Source organism: Propithecus coquereli, unplaced genomic scaffold (assembly GCF_000956105.1).
Source record: "Propithecus coquereli isolate 6110/MARCELLA unplaced genomic scaffold, Pcoq_1.0 Scaffold585, whole genome shotgun sequence".
NCBI lineage: Eukaryota > Metazoa > Chordata > Mammalia > Primates > Indriidae > Propithecus > Propithecus coquereli.
Window position 1 is genome coordinate 632,839 of NW_012151785.1, and position 12,394 is coordinate 645,232.

The window sequence follows — 12,394 nt, forward strand, 5'->3', positions numbered from 1 at the left end:
TGGGACTACAGGCATGCGCCACCATGCCTGGCTAATTTTTTTTTCTATATATTTTTAGTTGTCCAATTAATTTCTTTCTATTTTTACTAGAGACGGGGGTCTCCCTCTTGCTCAGGCTGGTTTCGAACTCCTGAGCTCAAACAATCCGCCCGCCTCTAGCCTCCCAGAGAGCTAGGATTACAGGCGTGAGCCACCACGCCCGGCCTAGCTTCTTTCACTTAGCAAAATGTTTTCATGATTCATATTGTACCATGTATCAATACTTTATGCTTTTTTATTTTTGAATAATATTCCATTGTGTGAATATACCGCATATTGTTTATCCATTCATCAGTTGATGGAGATTCAGGTTGTTTCCACTTTGGGCTATTATCCATAATGCTACCGTGAACATTAATGGACAGGTATTTTGCGTGGCCATAGGTTTTTATTTCTCTTAAGTATATACCTAGGAATGGAATTGCTGGGCTATATAATAACTCTTTAATATTTTGAGGAACTGCCAAATTATTTTTTGAAGTGGCTATATCATTTTATAATCCTATAAGTAACATACAAGGTTCTAATTTCCTCACATGTTCCCCAACACTTATGATGTGTGTCTTTTTATTTTAGCCATTTTAGTCAGTATGTAATAGTATCTTATTGTGGTTCTGATTTGCATTTTTGTAATGACTAATGTTGATTATCTTTTCATGTGCCTGTTGGCCATTTGCATTTGTTTATCTTCTGTGGAGAAATATCCATTCAGATCCTTTGTCTTGACTAAGTACAATGGCTCATGTCTGTAATCCCAGCACTTTGGGAGGCCAACGCAGTAGCCTGGGTGACTTGGCAAGACCCTATCTCTGCAAAAAAAAAAAAAATCTGGGTGTGGAGGTGCGAAGCTATAGTCCTAGCTATTCAGGAGGCTGAGGCTAGAGTATCGCTTGAGCTCTGGAGTTGGAGGCTGCAGTGAGCTGTGATCGTGCCACTGTACTCCAGCCTGGGCAACAGAGCAAGGTCCTGTTTAAAAAAAAATTTTTTTTTAAATTTTGATGAAGTATAATGTTTTTCTTTTGTTTCTTCTATTTTGGGGGTCATATCTAAGAAGCTGACTCAAGGTCATGACAATTTACTCCTATGTTTCTTCTAAGAATGTTACAGCTTTAGCTTTTATACTTATGTCCATTATCCATTCTGCATTAATTTTAGAGGTCCAATTTTCCATGTGAATATCCATTTGGATTTAATTTTCATATATGGCATAAGTTAAGGGTCCAATTTCATTATTTTCCAGTTGGATATCCAGTCATCCCAGCAGCATTTGTTAAAAAGACTATTCTATCCCTGTTGAATTGTCTCGGTACCTTCAAAACCATAAATATTAGAGTTCGTTTCTGGCCTCTCAATTCTGTTCCATTGATCTATTTTTCTGTCCTTATGCCAGTACCATACAGTCTTGATTACTGTAGCTTTGTAGTAAGTTTTAAAATCAGAAAGTGTGCGCCCTCTAACTTTGTTCTTTTTTGAGTTTGGGCTATTTTGGATCCTTTTCATTTCACTGTGAATTTTAGGACTGATTTGTTATTTTCTGCAAAAAAACCAGCTGCCAAGGGCAATTTTTATAATCATGTTAGCATAGAAACCAAACTAATTGTGCATTTTGAGGTAGTGCCAGTAATTTCAGGATTGCCTTATTGAGCTTTGGACCCATATGGTATTTAAAGAAAGGCGTAAAGTAAATAACGGATGTCTTATCCCTGTGTCAGGAAATTGGATATCTCAGGGTATCCTTGAGTCTTTCACTTTTATAGAAATGTAATTTCTTATGCAATGAAAAGTCGATCAAACTGATGTCATCTTTTCCCTTGTCCCTTATCGGAATATAACATTTGTATTTTGTAATTTGGGGGGCTTAAATTGGATACAGTGGTTAATTTTGATAAGAAGTCATGTTAAATTTGATACCTTGAGGTGGCAGTAAACATGCCATTGTTTACAATACCTCTGTCATCTTGCTGTGAGGTAAAGTAGTCATTTTTTTCCCCTCTTCTTAATCGGAATACTCAGACAGGACCTTGTGTCCCCTTTATCTGGTGACCTTGTCCAGAAGCGTGCCTGAAAGGGTAATATATAGCAAATTGTGGTGTGTTTAATGTAGATCATAAATATGAGGTGAGTACCAAGGTGCTGATGATAGTTTTACAGGAGTCCTTGCATTTTCGACCTTCTGATTTTTATTTATTTTGTAAACATGAAGAGTTATAGGAGTCCCCACAACTATACCAAATACTCATCTCTTATTGTATTCTCCAAGTATTTGCCCATGTGTATGATGTCTTATAGTTAGATATTAATGTATGTTCAAAGTATTTTATGCTGTATTATGAAATATTCTATGTTATATAGCCTTATAGTGTTTAACTTTAATGGTTGCATAATATTCTGTCAAATTGATAAATCATTTGCTCAGCCATTCCAGTGTTAAGAGATTTGAGGAAATCTGTTTGTATAAAGCATATCTAGAGATTCAAAGGTGTTTTTCCCTGTGACTGTTTGCTATTCTGTCATTGTCAGTGTACTTAACAAAAGACCTTGAATGTTTAATACAGTTGTGTGTTTTTCTATCCATCAACTCTCCAAAGATATTAATATAGAACTTTATCAACTCATGGCCCATAGGAACAACATTACCTAGGCTTGCAGTGGTTAGCGAAAAGAAGCAAGTGTCAAATATGTATATATTGGTGGGTTTGCTGAAAGAAAAGGAGATTTTTAGTGCAAGGGAAATAATTGTTTGGCTAGGTTTTAAATTATAAATGAATTATATTTGCTTTGCATTGTCTGTGTCTACATTCTGGACAATAAGTGCTTTTTTATAAAAAGGGTTCTTAAACATTGTTTATTAACAGAATTTGGAAATTCTTTACTTAATGTCACATTGAACTCTGAGTGCCTTGTTTTACTAAGGAAAAAAATCAAGTTCAAATTTGACTTCATATCACAATTAATGTTTTGCAGTTAAGTTTATCTTGGGGCTGTTGATATTAATCCTTAAAACCTTTTTTTGCTTAATTCTGTGAGTAATGAATTTTGTAACCCAAACTACCTTGCAAAAAACAGAGTTAGTATCAACAGTTGCTTACTGTGATTATGTGTTACTGTAATTATCTACATACTAGTATCCAACACAAGAAGTAAGGGACCCAGAATCCCATCCTGCTATGTGAGCATCCTGTTGGTATGGAAGTGAGGAGTATTGCCTAAGCTTTTATTGTTTTGTCAGAAGCCAGCAAAGATCACAGAGCTCTGTCTGTTAATTTGTAATTTATAGTTATATATTTAGGTGCTACTGATTAGAAATGGCCATTATTTAGTGTTTTTTGCATCATGAGTGCTATTATTGGTCTTCCTCAATGCCAGCTGTTGGAAGTGCTAGTAACAGTCTGTTTTATGGCCCTCCTATGTGGTGTTCCAGAAAATTAAATTCAAACACTTCTGTAATTTATATTCTAAATGAATCAATATACTTACTCCTGGCATTTTTCACAGGAAAGTTTAACAAAATGTCCTGTATGTTAGAAGTGTTCTCTATTAATGTATTTTAGAGGAATTTTAAATACTTCTGTCTTAAAACACCATTATTTCATTTCATGTTAGTGTGTTACCTTCTGAAATTTACAGTACATTAAAGCCATAGTGACTGGAGAAGGGCACGGGGGTATGTTTAAGAGGGACTTCTTCTGTGTCTGTGATGCTGGTTTCTATTTCTGTACTTGGATGGTAATTGAAAAATGGATGTTTATTGATAATTATTCATTAGACCACACATATATATTTTATGTACTTTTTGAATAAATATTTCACAATAAGTATAAAATGTTAATTATTTATTATAAAGAGCTTTAAATTCTACAGTTGATTTATATAGCAAACTTTTTTGGCAAATAAATTAGTTGTTGAAAGTAAACCTAAGAATTTTAGTGACTATTCCATCTTCCCTTTCCATGTATAGATAGGGATGTATAAGGATATATATACCTCTCATTTCTTCCTTCCATTGGTTTATCCATGAAGGATGCCATGAGTGAGTAAATGAATTAGTTTTGTTTTTGCTTTTGTTTTTTTGCATCTGTGGCTGCCAAAAATGGAGAGTGAGAGATAGGAGTATAGGAATGAGAGGACATTTAAAAATAAAAAATGAAAAGTTTAGACTTTAGAAAGGTTTCGTTGCTGTGACAAAGCTAATCACATATTTCTCTGTGGAAGCCACAATTAAAAATATATATATATATATATCTATATATAGCACATCAGGTCTATACCTCAAATCATACATACAAAATAGATTCTTTATTGCAACTTAGAAATTGTGTATCGTCTATCTTTGCTGTAGTTGTTAAAATATTGAATATGTATTGTCCTATCAGCTGTCGTCCTATGACTTGTCAGGGAAAGGCTGTTTAAAGCCTCTCACTATAAGAGTGTATAAATTTCTCAGTAATGGACTTGCATTCTTGTTTATGTGCTACTTAATTTTAAAAGGTAAGTGGGGGTCAGGTGCGGTGGGTCACACCTGTAAATCCCAGTACTTTGGGAGTCTGAGGCAGGAGGATCACTGGAGGCCAGGAGTTCAAGACTAGCCTGAACAACATAATGAGATCCCATCTCTATGAAAAATTAACCGAGAATGGTTGCGTGCACCTGTAGTCCTAGCTACTCGGGAGGCTGAGGCAGGGAGGATTGCTTGAGCCCAGGAATTTGAGATTGCAATGAGCTATGATAATACTATTGCACTCTAGCCTGGGCAACAGAGGGAGACTGTCTCAAAAGAATAAAGAAGTAAAATAAAAGAAATAAAAGGTTAGTGGGGGTCATTGAATTTTGAGGGAGATGGAGATTAAGTGGATTGAATTATTATGCCTGTCATCTGTTTTGTCAGTTATTTATGTTAAATTTTAAATTTAAAAAACAGGTACAACATAATTATTGTCCCCAAAATTGAGGCATGTATTGTCATACTTGTATTTAACTAAAATAACATTTTTTGAACTCATGTGACCAGGAAGAACTTTTTAAAAAATGGTAATATATTGGCAGAACATCAGTAGAAACTCAGGAAAAAAAAATTAGCTTTTTTTAAGAATAGATTACCAGAAAGGTATCTCACATATATAGAGTAATGGCTAGAAGAAATTTATGTTTTAATTCATGTCTTTATTATGTAACAAAAAGTTAAAATATATACTTAGATTATTAGGCAAAAATCATAGCATAAATCAGCTATCTTGCAACAGCATAAAACAGTAGTTGTATGCTTATGCATCTTTTGAGCATCAGTGCATTTATGCATAAGTGGTATGTTATACATTTATTTCCTGGCCTTTTGAAGTGTGGCATACTATTATGGGTAGCTTATCTCATTGTTATAACTATCAAATTTACTTAGTACTTTTTGTATATTAAAAATTTTGGAACAAAAATATTGTTAGAGGATTTCTTTTCTCCTTCCCTCACTCTCCCAACTCTCTATAAACATTTCATAGACTGTTAGTGTTTTTTAGAATAGTTTAGGGAATGCTGGCCTAAGGCAATAGATTGTTGTAACTGCTGTTACAAATAAGAACAGATTTTGTTATCTAATAACCAGTAAGGAATGTGCCCTTTGTTCCATGATAGTTTGTTGGTTTTCTTGATAATGCACAAGTAAGTTTCTGAGTGTATATAAACAAATTGTTCCTTAGCTTCTGATTTAAAATTCTTCATAATCTGTTTTTCTTGGGTCTTTTCTTCACAGCCTAAAATATTTAAAGTGTCCTTGTAATATTTGTGATAAAGAGCCTGTCGCAAACTCCTAATCAAATGAAAGCAGCCTTGGATGTTTCATAAGACTACAGCTAATGTCTTTATCTCTCTAGCTTTCGAACCTCTGATTTGGAGTTCAGTGGAAATTTAACCTTTTTGGACTTCTTCCCTTGGTGACTCACAGTCTCTGGAATCAATAAGGTCTGCATTACTTTACAGCTCAACTTAATTTAATTCATGAGAACTGTAGGAGCCAAAAGGGAGCTAATCAGAGTCACTAAAATATTAAAACAGATGAATTGTGACTTTTAGATTTATATGGAATATCGCCCCCTGGTTTGGTTAATGTGTGCTTTTGGATTGGGACATATGTTAAGGGTCTCATATTCATGATTTCTTTTAAATAGTGCATGTCCCATAGGATGAATTGCTCCAATTGGAACTAGGCACTCTGCTTTTATAAACTTGCTGTGATGTCATGGAAGATCAGTCTTAGTTGAGCCCTTCGTGCGTTAGATCACTGATGAAATTATTTTGTGTTTGTGAAACACTGCCTGGGTCATATTTATGTATGTAGTGGACTAGAAGGTTGGAAGTTAGAGATACTCAAAGTGGAAAATCCATTCAGAATTCCTCCTGTATTCTAAAAATGAAATTAAGCCAATACATTAGTGTCCTGTAACTCCAACCTTTCATTTATTCATTTGGTTCAAATAGCAATAGAAGCTATTCTTTTTATATGTTGCAGTGGCATTGATTTCATTATCCAAAATCTATTCTCTTACAGGGGTGAAAATAATTCCATGTTTTAATCTCTCCCATGATTTATATCTGTCTTTATCAGCTAGCTCTGAGATGGTTTTTTGGGTTTTTTTTTTTATTTATACAGTTTGACGTGATGCTTTGATTTATAAGTCCTATTAAAATTTATGTTTACTCTTCTTATGTTCCTACTCATTAGAAATAAATGGTATAGACCTTTTGGGCAAGCTCTAAATACTTTTATCTACATGTAACATATCATATTTAACCTTGGGAGGACCATTATAATATATATCATCTGAAGATAAAAATAACAAGAGTAGGCCGGGCATGGTGGCTCATGCCTATAATCCTAGCTCGTTTGGGAGGCCGTGGTGGGAAGATTGCTTAAAGTCAGGAGTTCTAGACCAGCCTGTGCAACAGTGAGACCCTATCTGTACAAAAAATAGAAAAATTGGCCAGGCGTGGTGGCATGTGCCTGCAGTCCCAGCTACTTGGGAATCTGAGGCAGAAGGATTGCTTGAGCCCAGGAGTTGAGGTTGCAGTGAGCTGTGATCATGCCAGAGCCCTTAAGCCTGGGCAACAAAGTGAGACCTGTCTCCGATAATAATAATAATAAGAGTAAATAAAAACAGAACATAACATCTGTTTTTAAATTTATATACTATTTCAGTGTGTAGCCTATGTAAATGAACAGTAAACTTGGTCACAAAGACTAAATAGGCCCGTTATCCTCTTATGTGGGGAGGTGCCATTAGTACTGTGGTCTACCCAGTATTTTAGTATCAGTAAGTACTCATCCATGGTTGATTGCAGTGGTAATGACAGGTAATGATTAACTACATGAGACTGTCAGATTCTAAGCTGGCTAAACAATTATTCTTTATAGTGTGTTAAAGAAGTTTTTAGTAAGCTGAGTGACATAGTGCCTTGTTGCCACAAAATGCTCTTTGATTATGTGAAAAGCACTACAAAAAGACATTTTCTACAGTGAGAACCATTTCCAGCATAGTGAAATATGGAATATTTTCACATGAACTGCAAAGTGATGTGTATTGAGGTAATCCTTGCTATTGGTCTAATCTACGTCAGCCCGGGAAACCTAGCTCCAAGGTAAACAAGGGGCATCTTCTACTGGGAGTGAAATGTTGAAACTGTTTATTGTCACTGCTCACTGGGTAAAGTGGCCATATGTACTGATAGTTGACTCGTGTCTCCCTTTACATTCCTGGACACCTATTCCAATCCTGCTGCTTAAGTTGCAGACCATTCCAGCTTCCCTTCTCTTGAAAACTTTTATCTGTTGTAGGCATAGCCCTGTCTCCTCCCACATTTACCCCGTCTGCAAGATCCTCCTTGGAGATATCTCCTCTGTGTTTGCTGGAGCATCCATTTTGATTATCTGTGGTGGAGACGGTGATAGTCCTTATTATGGAGAGCTGTGCTGTGTACCAAGTATAGTGTAAGCAGTATGCTTTGTCTCATTCAATTCTAACAACCACCACGTTAGGTAGACACTGTTAATATTTCCGTTTGACAAACGAAGAACTAAAAACCAAGGCTTAGAGAGTATGTATCTAAGTGGGGTCTCATCTTTTATCTGTGGACTATCGTGCATGCTGTCAGTCAGTCTTGGATAGCACCTAGGAAAGAAACTGAATCGGTTTGAACATACTGCCCAAACATTAGGTCAATTGGAAACGGTTAGGAAAGGGGAAGATTCATTATAAAGACCAACTGAATAAAGTTTGAGAGGCCCTATAAGTTCAAAGACTTGAATTAAAGGTAGAAAGAAGAGGAGCTTAGAAAAAGTTGGCCTTCGTGGCCTATGGCCTTAGATCTGGCATCATTTAAAAGCACTGACTTAGGGAGGACGCCTACCTACCACGTTCTGGTCTTTGTTCCTTTGAATCCTTTGCCATCTGGTTATATTCCCTCTTCCCATTCTTAATATTTGCCCATCTTTGACACTGCCTTTCCTCTCACCTGTTACCTGATACCAACTTGGGCAACTTGATTGATATTTGTATTGATGACCCATTGACTAGTCAGGCCCAAGTCTGTGTGTGAGACCCTCTACTTTGTTAACCTATAGGATCACAGATGACCAGAGTTTGGGCCTGATTATCCCCTGGGCCAGCTCCTTCTCTGGGGTCATAAGTTCTGAATTCCTCTCCTACCACAGCCTCTTAGTTTTCTACTCCATTGTTCCTACTGTGTTCTCTATTTTTTAAGGTGTCCACTGCTTCTACCCCTTTGCTACTGGTCCACTGTGTCCCAGGTTGTATCACTCGAATACTTTGTAAATAAAGAGGTTGATGGTTAACGTGGTGGAAAATACTGCACATTATATTCTCCAACTGGGAATGATTCTGTACAATCTTACAGTAAAGAAATATGCTTAGTTTTGTTTCATTAAACATTTTTTCCAGACTTATTTATAAACAGCTTCTGTGTAACAGCTTATTTCCCTTGTATCTAGTATTCCATGGAACACAGTTGCAAAGCACAGTTGTAATGAGGAAGGGAGGAAGAAAGGGAGAGATAAAGAAAGGGAAGGAGGGAGGGGGGAAATAATAAATCTTACTAATAGACCTTACTAAGAGTTTATGTTATTGAATCTTAACTTGGTCTTTGGTTCTTGCTGTCTTTTATATATTTCCTCATCACTCTATAATTCCAAACCTTTTTGTTGTTTTCTAATCTTTATCCACACTACACTGCCCAGGTACTCCTACTTCACACCTCACTGAGAGATTTGAGGCCGTCTAAAAGGGAATTTCTTTCAGTTTCTACACGTGAAGTGTTTCAGTATTCTTCCTTCATCTCTTTCTCCTTGCAAAGGCAAATCTAGTCTTATTCCATTCCTTAAGTTCAGCATGTCCAAAACAGAATCATACTTTAGGGTACATATATCACTGTACCTTTTCTGGCCTCCTCCCTCTTTTACTGATGCCCGGTTAATGCCTGCTTGACTTTTAGTATTCAGTGTGGCTGTCACTTCTGTAATTCACTTTAAAACATTGTTTTCTAGACTTTCTTTTTTAGAGAAGTTTTGGATTCACAGCAAAACTGAGCAAAGGTACAGAGATTTCCCATGTGCTCCCTGCCCCTATGCATACATGCATAGCATCCCCATTATCAGTATTCCCTACCAGAGTGGTATATTTGTTAAAATTGGTGAACCTATGTTGCCACGTCATTATTACCCAAAGTCCTGTAGTCGACTTTTTACTTATCCATCTTCCGTATTCTTCCTTGCAGGAGGCTGTGATTTGTTCTTTCTTATGTCCCTAACACTTAACATGGTGCTAAGAACTTTATTTTTTTTGTTTGTTTGTTTGGTTTTACATTTGCCTGTTTATTATAAAGGATATTGCAAAGAGACACATAGAGCAAGGCATGTGGGAAGAGGTGTGGATCTTTCACGCCCTCCTCTGATGCCCCACCCTCCAGGAGCATCCACACGTGCAGCTATCCGGAAGCTCGGGCTAAGAACTTTAAATACCACTTAATGCAGGTGACATTTTAATCTTTTATATTCAAATCTTTCTGTCAGCTTCTAATTTGATTGCCCATTGGATTTATACACCTGGATATTCCATGAGTACCTAAAACTAGCCTTATTACCACTCCTACTCCAGATTCTCTGTCTGTGAATGGTTCCAACTGTCTGTCTGTTCATTCACTCAAGCCAGAATTTGTTAATCATCTTAGCTGTCCTACTGTGTCTCAGCCTCCTCTCCTATTGATCTAACATTCCCTCATCTTATGCTACAATTTTACTTCCTAAGCACTTCTTGAGTCTTGCTTCTGTTTCTATCACACATGTCTCATCTATACCGTCATTATGACTCAGCTGGTAGATTGCAACAGTCATCTAGCTGACCCCTGCATGCAGTGTTGGTCCCTTTGAATCCATCTTTCATGGTACTCACACACAGTGAGCTATCCGAGCATATATCTTAAAACCTTCTGTGGCACTTCATCTATTTTCAGCTCTATTGGGTGATATTTATGGCAGCCATGCCCTTGCCTCTGCCCACCTCTCCAACATCATTTCATGCCACTTTCCAGCTCCAGACTTGATAGTCTAATGACTGAATTATTTGTGGTTCTTCATCATGCTGTTTGCTTGCTCTTAGTCTATCCTTCAAGACTCAGCTCAATCTTTATCTCCTGTGGGTTCCCTTTTTTGTCCTCTCAACCTCCACTGAACACTCCTCTCTGTGCTCACAGTGGTGCCTGTGCACAACTCCATGCACTTGGCACATAAGACATGACCTGTCTACAAATCGTCTGCATCCTTGTGAGGCTGAACTCCAGGGCATCTAGCCCTGTTTTGTAGCTCATCGCCGAGGCTCAGTAAATATTTCTTGATCTAGTTCAAGATATTCAAGGGGAGTAGTCTAGCCTATAGAAATGTGAATCTTATGCCACAGTTTCTTACTCTGAGAGATTTAGGAATTATTTGTGTAAGGTAATAGTTGACCATTTGACATTGGCAATAGGTAGAGGGAAAAGGCAAGGCTAGTATACATAACCTATATGGTTGTTATATGGCATTTTTATCTCAAAAAGTAGTAAGTTTCTAGAGGATAGAGACGGTGCATTGTTTTCGTTTTTGTTTTTAATAAAACAGGCTTAATTCACTTTATTTTTCTTGTATAAAAATGCTATGGTGTAGCCACAGCTGGAGACTGGGTCCTCAGCACAGAGACTCTGGTGTGGGTCTTGACAACATGGTCAGTGAATTCCTGGTAGGGAAACTTGCTGAATACGGTCTCTTTCCAGAGGTCAGGGGTCAGATAGCTATAGGTCTTGGAGATGGCATCGAAAGTGGCCTTGGCAAAATTGCCCAGGGTGGCAGTGCAGTCCCTGGCTGAGGTGTAGCAGTCATCAATGCCAGCCATCAGCAGCTGCTTCTTGGGCACAGGAGCTGAGATGATGCCAGTTCCTCTAGGGGCAGGGATGAGACATACTAGTGCAGAGCTGCAGTGGCCTGTTACCTTACAAGGAATGATGTTGGGCTTGCTGATCTTGTTCTCCCAGTAGCTTCTCCGCGTGGGGACAATGGAGAGCTTGGCCAGATCATGGCTCCTCGGATGGCAGTGGCTACCTCCTTGAAGCACTTATCACACAGACCCATGTGACCATTGTAGTCCCCAGTGGTAACAAATGCTTTGAACCTGGTCCGATGGCCAGCGTGGGTCTGCTTTTCCACTGGCATAATCTTCAAAACTTCATCCTTGAGAAATGCCCACAGGAAAAAGTCAATGATCTTGGACTCCTCGATGCGCAGGGAGAAGATATAGATCTCCTCCAGGGATTTGATCTTCGTGTCTTTCACCAGGCGGCCCAGCTTGGTGACGGGGATCCACTCCTTGCCCTCGGCCTTGCCTCCATGAGTTCCACGGCCTCGGCCCTGGCCCAGACCCAGACCACAGCCACGAATGCCACTGCCAAAGCCCTCATGGAAGCCACTGTGGCCTCCCATTCCAGGGCTCCGGGGGCCCAAGGCCCCCCCCCCGCAACCGGGTTATCTGCCATTTGGTGTTTTCTCAGAGAAGAAACGCTGCCTTGTTTATCTTTGTGTTTATTCCTCATAATACTCAATCTGATATTCCAGACAAAGTGGGTGCTCAACATGTGTTTGGACTAAGTAGCAACATATGACTAGAGTTAAATAGAAGGGGAGGCTGGACCTGTTGGACTGTTCTCACTCTTAATCTGTTCTATTTGATGTAGCCAAACGCTACAGCATTCTTCACATGTCAGCAGTCTTATATAGGCTATGAAACCACAATCATGTCAAGAGGAATATTTTACCATTTTCACAGTCATT

At 38.1% G+C, this 12,394-nt stretch overlaps 1 protein-coding gene and 1 pseudogene across 1 annotated transcript in view; one reads left to right on the forward strand and one right to left on the reverse strand.

Moving 5' to 3' along the window:
• PARG (poly (ADP-ribose) glycohydrolase) overlaps positions 1-12,394 on the forward strand; it is a 163,850-nt gene that overhangs the window by 31,777 nt on the left and 119,679 nt on the right. The window lies entirely within an intron of this gene.
• Positions 11,226-12,099, reverse strand: LOC105821640 (annotated as a pseudogene).